The 5,700-nt window shown below is 50.9% G+C and overlaps 1 non-coding gene across 1 annotated transcript; it reads left to right on the top strand.

The window, feature by feature from the left end:
* Window positions 1-82, top strand: TRNAL-AAG (transfer RNA leucine (anticodon AAG)). The gene has a single exon. It is a non-coding gene; the product is annotated as a tRNA-Leu (tRNA).
* The last annotated feature ends 5,618 nt before the right edge of the window (window positions 83-5,700 follow it).

Raw genomic sequence — 5,700 nt, 5'->3', positions numbered from 1 at the left:
GGTAGCGTGGCCGAGCGGTCTAAGGCGCTGGATTAAGGCTCCAGTCTCTCCGGAGGCGTGGGTTCGAATCCCACCGCTGCCAGCTGTGTTTTTCTTTCAGTGACACATCTCACCCTCCTTTACAAGCTTGAAATCAAAGCGTTCCCGCCACCGCTCATTCCAGGGCTCTACGCAGCGTTTTTGCTGTCCGTGACTATATCCGAATTATATTTATATACGTTGTGGAGCAGCTAGTATTCTATATATACATTCCATATATTCCCCATATTAATGAAAAGCTACAGATCAGCCAGCAAGAAGCTTGGAGGCTTTATACAGCCAGCCAGGTAGAAAACAGGACAGCGATCAACGAGTTTATACTAGCAATTATAACACAAGAAAATTCTCTTTAAAGGTCTAACTACATTTTTGCCACATAATTATGGTTTTGTCGCATCTTCTGCATCCTCTGCTGCCTAATCCGTAGATTTTACCAAACTTCAGGGCATATTATCAAGCAGGGCGTTAAAATTATCGCCGGTTTAGCGGCAGAAAACTGCCGCTAAAGCGGCGTAATGGGCTTGATAATATGCCGCAGAGAATTCCCATAGAAGCCCAGGTTCTGGTGTCAGCACGGGCTTCTATTGAAATTCTCCAGGGCATATTGTCAAGCCCATTGTCGCCGCTTTAGCTGCAGTTTTCTGCCGCTAAACCAGCGATAATGTTAACGCCATCCTTGATAATATGCCCCTAAATTGTTTCTAACTCAAATGAATCAAAAGTTATGAAAAACGCGGTGACACAAGTTCATGTGCAGAGGAAGCTCCTTTCAAAGGTTGACTGGTCATCTTTCGACTTCTGATTACTGTACTTGGGTGACAAATTGGTTCTAATACGAGGAAATCTTGCCTGACAGTGCGCTATCTGTACAAAGGAAACAAACAATGTAGTTACATTATAACAAAATGCTCTCCATAATGCTGCATGGTTTGACTTTCCTTACTGCGTACTATAGTCAACCTGGCCGCATAAATGTGTCCTCCCCTGCCGCATAATTCCAGTGGCACTGAGTTTATTTCAGAAATTGTTGCATCCAAACCAGGAATTAGGCAAAGATCTGTAGATCTTGAGTTTAACTCTCTCCCAGTGCCAGCCCCTGGGGGAAGTAGGGTCGCAGGCCAGCCTTACCCCGGTGTTCGCGGGAGAGGTAAAGGACAGGCTGTTGGGGGCTAGGGGACTGGTTAAGGGGAGGGGTTAGGGTGGGGATATAAGGTGCAGGGGAGGAGGGCTCTTCCTCTTCCTGCACCTAGCACCATTGGGGAGGGTTAAGTTAATTTTAGAGGAGTGGTGTAGTTTTTTAGGTCCGAGGGTTTTTTTTTCAAAACTCTTTTTTGTTGAGCCATTAGACAAAGTAATCACATATATTACAAAGAAGTAAAAGTATAAGTCAATCAGTATATCAGTTTCCGAGCAGGTGGCTACTATATAGCATTTAAAGAGCCAGAAAATAAACCATTCAGGTCTGTAACATACTGCACAGCAAGCCCCTCCATGTACCTCACATCTGATGTAACAACATTCCTGTCCTGTGATATCTCTCTATATGGTTTCAACTTCTGCAGGTGGAGGTGGAGGTGGAGGTGGTTTGAATAGGAGACCCCTAAAATCCGCCCATCGTCTCCATATTTTAAAGTGCTTCTGCGGGCACCCCCGCACTTTAAAAATAGGCTGTTCCTGCCCCGTACACCAGTCGAGGCCAGCCCTCCAAGCGCCTAATTTAGGTAGGGTCGGATCTTTCCATGCCCTTGCTATATCCCTTTTTGCTAGGGTAAACCCCAAGAATAGTAGATGTCTTTTGTAGATGTTTACCCCATTTTCATCTGTGATATGCAACAGAGGCCTGAGGGATTTTGATCCCCAATCTGCCAATTGGTGGGGGTAGATTAGTTGGCTTTACAGCTGAGAATCTTAGGGGGGGCCCCCTTACCAGGTTGAGCAAGAGTGATGGCTGAGCCTGATGGTGAGGCCATCCGGGCTGTGCGCGATGACCTTCTGCGGCCCGGCATGCTCGACTAGATGTAGGTCTGCATGGTCCGTACCCCTCGGTCAGCATCAGCCAGCATCTCAGCTGTGGTGGAAGCATGCCTTAAAGAGCCACCACTGGTAACAAAAGGTAAGAGTGGCAGGGGGTGGGGCCAACCCAAGAAGGAGCCCGCGAAGCACAGGGGCCTGCGTCAGAGCCTGCCTGCGAGCCTATTGACTGATGCGACCTCTCTTGGCCCGTTGCGGCAGGAGAAGGGACAGCAAGGGGGCTTTTCTGCGTGGCAACGCGCAGAGGCCGGGAAGGCAACTGGCTGCCTACTGAGCCGGGGGGGCAGAGAGCTGGGCCATGCTGAACCGGCCCAGCAGTCTGCTGGGGAGGGTGGGAGGCCACTTATGGATGGTTTGGGAGGGGGAGGGGCCAGGGAGGTTTGCAGGCCCTGAATTTGGCTGGGACGGGCAGGGTGCCTGTGAAGGAGGCAGTGCAGTGGAAGAAGACCTCCATAGACCTCACATGGAGGCCAACAACAGCCTCACAGCAGCATGGGGTAATGGGGCCGCCCAGCCCATAAGTGACAAATCCCATAAGGGGGGGGCACTGGGTTCAGCGCTCTTTCTCAGGTAGGGCCAAGCGAGGAAGACAGTGGGGGCAAACACCCCCGCCCATACTCCCCAGATGGGCAGGGATGTCCCTGGAAGAGAAGATCCGGAAGCAGTGCAGGATCATCCAGGAGTCCGAGCAGAGGTGGGAGCACATGTGTGAGGCCAGGGAGGGTAATGGTTTTGATCCCTGGGAGAAGGGGCTGCCCACCCCCACGTGGGAAGAGGAAGCAAACGCAGAGCTGGACTCTGGGGCGGGGGGTGCCAGGGGTAAGTGGGTTTGGCTAGAGGAGGAAAGCCACTCTAGGAAAGGGACAGGGACAGCCGAGAATGCGGAGAGACCCAGTGGTGCTGGGACCTTCTCAGGTTCCAGCAGCCTGGGGTACAAACCTGCAATGGAGGCTGATAGAAATGATTGGGGTCCGGCAGGGCGCAAAACGGCCTAAGTCGCTTGCAAGAAGCAGCAGGGGGTTCCACGGTGGCCTACCCTCCATTGAGGATCGGTGAACGACAGCGATTTCAAAGGATGGTAGTGGTGTGTCTGTAAAGAGGGAAAAAGGGCAGAAGAGAGCCGTGCATTAAGTGATGTGGGCACCTGCAGGGATGGAGTCGGAGTTGCAGTTGGACTATGGTGATGAGAGTGACGAGCTGTAGGGAGGTGAATTGCGGGATGATGAAGAGTGGACGTTTGGAGCTGCGGGCGGTTCAGAGAAGGCAACCAGAAAGCTTGGTGTTTTGCAGGAGGCAAGTTCGGCCAAAGGCAAGATGACGGCAGCAAGTCAGAAGAAGACCTGCATCAAGGGCAAAGACAGAGGGGCACAAGCAAACCTATCAGTTGAGGGGGACTGGTGGGCTGCGTGGGACGGAGGTCCGAAAGGGGAACGGAACAAAAAGCCTGCCGGTCAATGGGTGTGGGAGATGGTTCGGTAAGTGACACAAGGGTGCCATCATGCGCAACAGCGAATCCAACAGCGGGGGTGAAGGAGAATGGGGCAAAACAATTGGTTGACACGAGCGTCTAGTCGGGCAAAGTAGAGGGAACGTAAGGGAAGGAGCAAAAAGGGGAAGACAAACATCACCAAAAACTCCCATATATTGTTGTGTCTATGCCTTTATGGTCACACCTTTCTGATAAAACAAGAAACAGGATTTGGAGGCATGAATACGTGGATGTCTTTTTAAACTATTGCATAGGGAGATCCAGGCAAGAGAAGGGTCAAAAGAAGAAGAGTGGGAGCTGACGGGGAGGCCCAGGATGCCTATTAACATGGAGAACTGGACCTCAGCTTTTCTGTTATATCCCAGTATTTATTGTAAAAAGTACCAAGACAGGGCCATAGCCTTATTGAAATACATGGACATCATCCAAAAGGCACAGATGCATTTAGGTGGGTTTGCTTGGTTGAGCTATGACGAAGAGTTTAGGGCTAGAATCAGCATTAACGCTGATAAGGCATGGGGCGAGGTGGATCAGGAACTGTGGATGCAAAGGATGTCATCCACTCAGTCGTCAGCATCCACACATACAGCCAGCGGTCTGCCAGTGACATGCCAGTCCTTTTAGGCATGTCCAGCCCAGACTGGGGCGGGAGGGGCTATTGTCAGTGCAGAGAATGCAGGTCCACCACCTAAACAGTGGGGTGGCACCACAAGAGCCTGTTGGAATTTCAACAAGGGTTTCTGTTCAAGACACCCCTGCAAAATTAGGCATGAGTGCTCCAAGTGTGGGGGGCGGAACCCAGCAGAGCAATGGAGGGCCACTAAGGGCAGTGGACAGTCTGGGCCAAAGGGCTCCTACCCAGTGAGGATTGATGTACCCTGACAGAGAGGCAGCGTTGCGGATTCAATGGGGATTTACTGAAGGTTTTCAGGTGGGATACTAAGGTCCCAGAGAACGGAGATTGGTAGAGAATCTGAAGTTGGCGAGAGAGTTGCCAGAAGTGGTAGCAGCAAAATTGAGAAAGAAAGTTGAGGAAGGAAGGATAGCAGGCCCATTTGAGAGCTGGCCGGTAGAGGACCTGATTATATCGCCTCTAGGTGTGGTTCCTTAGAAAGAGCCGTGGGAGTACAGGATGATCCATCATTTATCCTGGCTCGAAGGGAGGTCAGTTAATTACTTCATTGCAGAGGAGCATTCGAGGGTGCTGTATGCTTCAGTGGACCATGCGATCCGCCTAGTGAGGACGTGTGGGCAAGGGGCAGAAATGGCTAAATGTGATGTGAAATCAGACTTTCGCTTACTGCCTATATACCCTGCCGGTTTCTCGTTGCTGGGGATGCAGTTTGAAGGGGCCATCTTTGTAGACAATGTCTTGCCAATGGGCTGCGCGATCTCTTGCCCATTGTTTGAGATGCTCAGCACATTCCTACAGTGGGTTTTCATGAAGAGTAATGGTCACTGGGAAGTGTCTCATAACCTGGATTACTTTCTATTCATAGGGAAAGGAAATTCCAAAGACTGTGGGAAAGCACTGCAACAGTTTAAGGTTTTGGCACAGACCTTTGGGGTTCCCCTAGCGCCAGAAAAAACAGCTGGGCCCAGCTGTAGATTGACGTTCCTGGGCATTGAATTGGACTCTGTCCAGTGGATGGCCAGGTTGCTGGCTGGGAAGGTGACGGACATGCAGGCCTTCCTTCCTGTTATGGGTGATCGGGGAAAAGAAGATTGACTTGCGAACGATTCAACAACTGATGGGTTTTCTGAATTTCGCCTGCCAGGTGGTGGGAGCTGGGAGAACATGTTACTGATGCCTCGGCATAGGCATGTCTGAGGCAGTGGTACCACTCAACAGAGTCCGGATTTCGATGGGAGTCAGGGCAAAGTTGAGGGTATGGCAGCAGTTTTTATCAGATTTTAATGGAGTGGCCTTGGACTTCGTGGAAGATAGCACGATCTGGCATATTTAAATTTTCTCTGATGCAGCGGGGGCCTCTGTTTATTTATTTTTTTGGGATGGGCGATGGTGCGCCGAGCAATTGTCGGGTCACTGGCTGAAACACGGGAGGAGCATAGCGTTCCTGGAATTTTTACTGTTGCTGGTTGCATTGGCGGTGTGGGGCCCAGAATTTCAGAATAGGTCG

Source organism: Triturus cristatus, chromosome 4_1, assembly GCF_964204655.1.
Source record: "Triturus cristatus chromosome 4_1, aTriCri1.1, whole genome shotgun sequence".
NCBI lineage: Eukaryota > Metazoa > Chordata > Amphibia > Caudata > Salamandridae > Triturus > Triturus cristatus.
The sequence above is the reverse complement of the archived record's forward strand: the minus strand, read 5'-3'. Positions and strand labels throughout refer to the sequence as shown.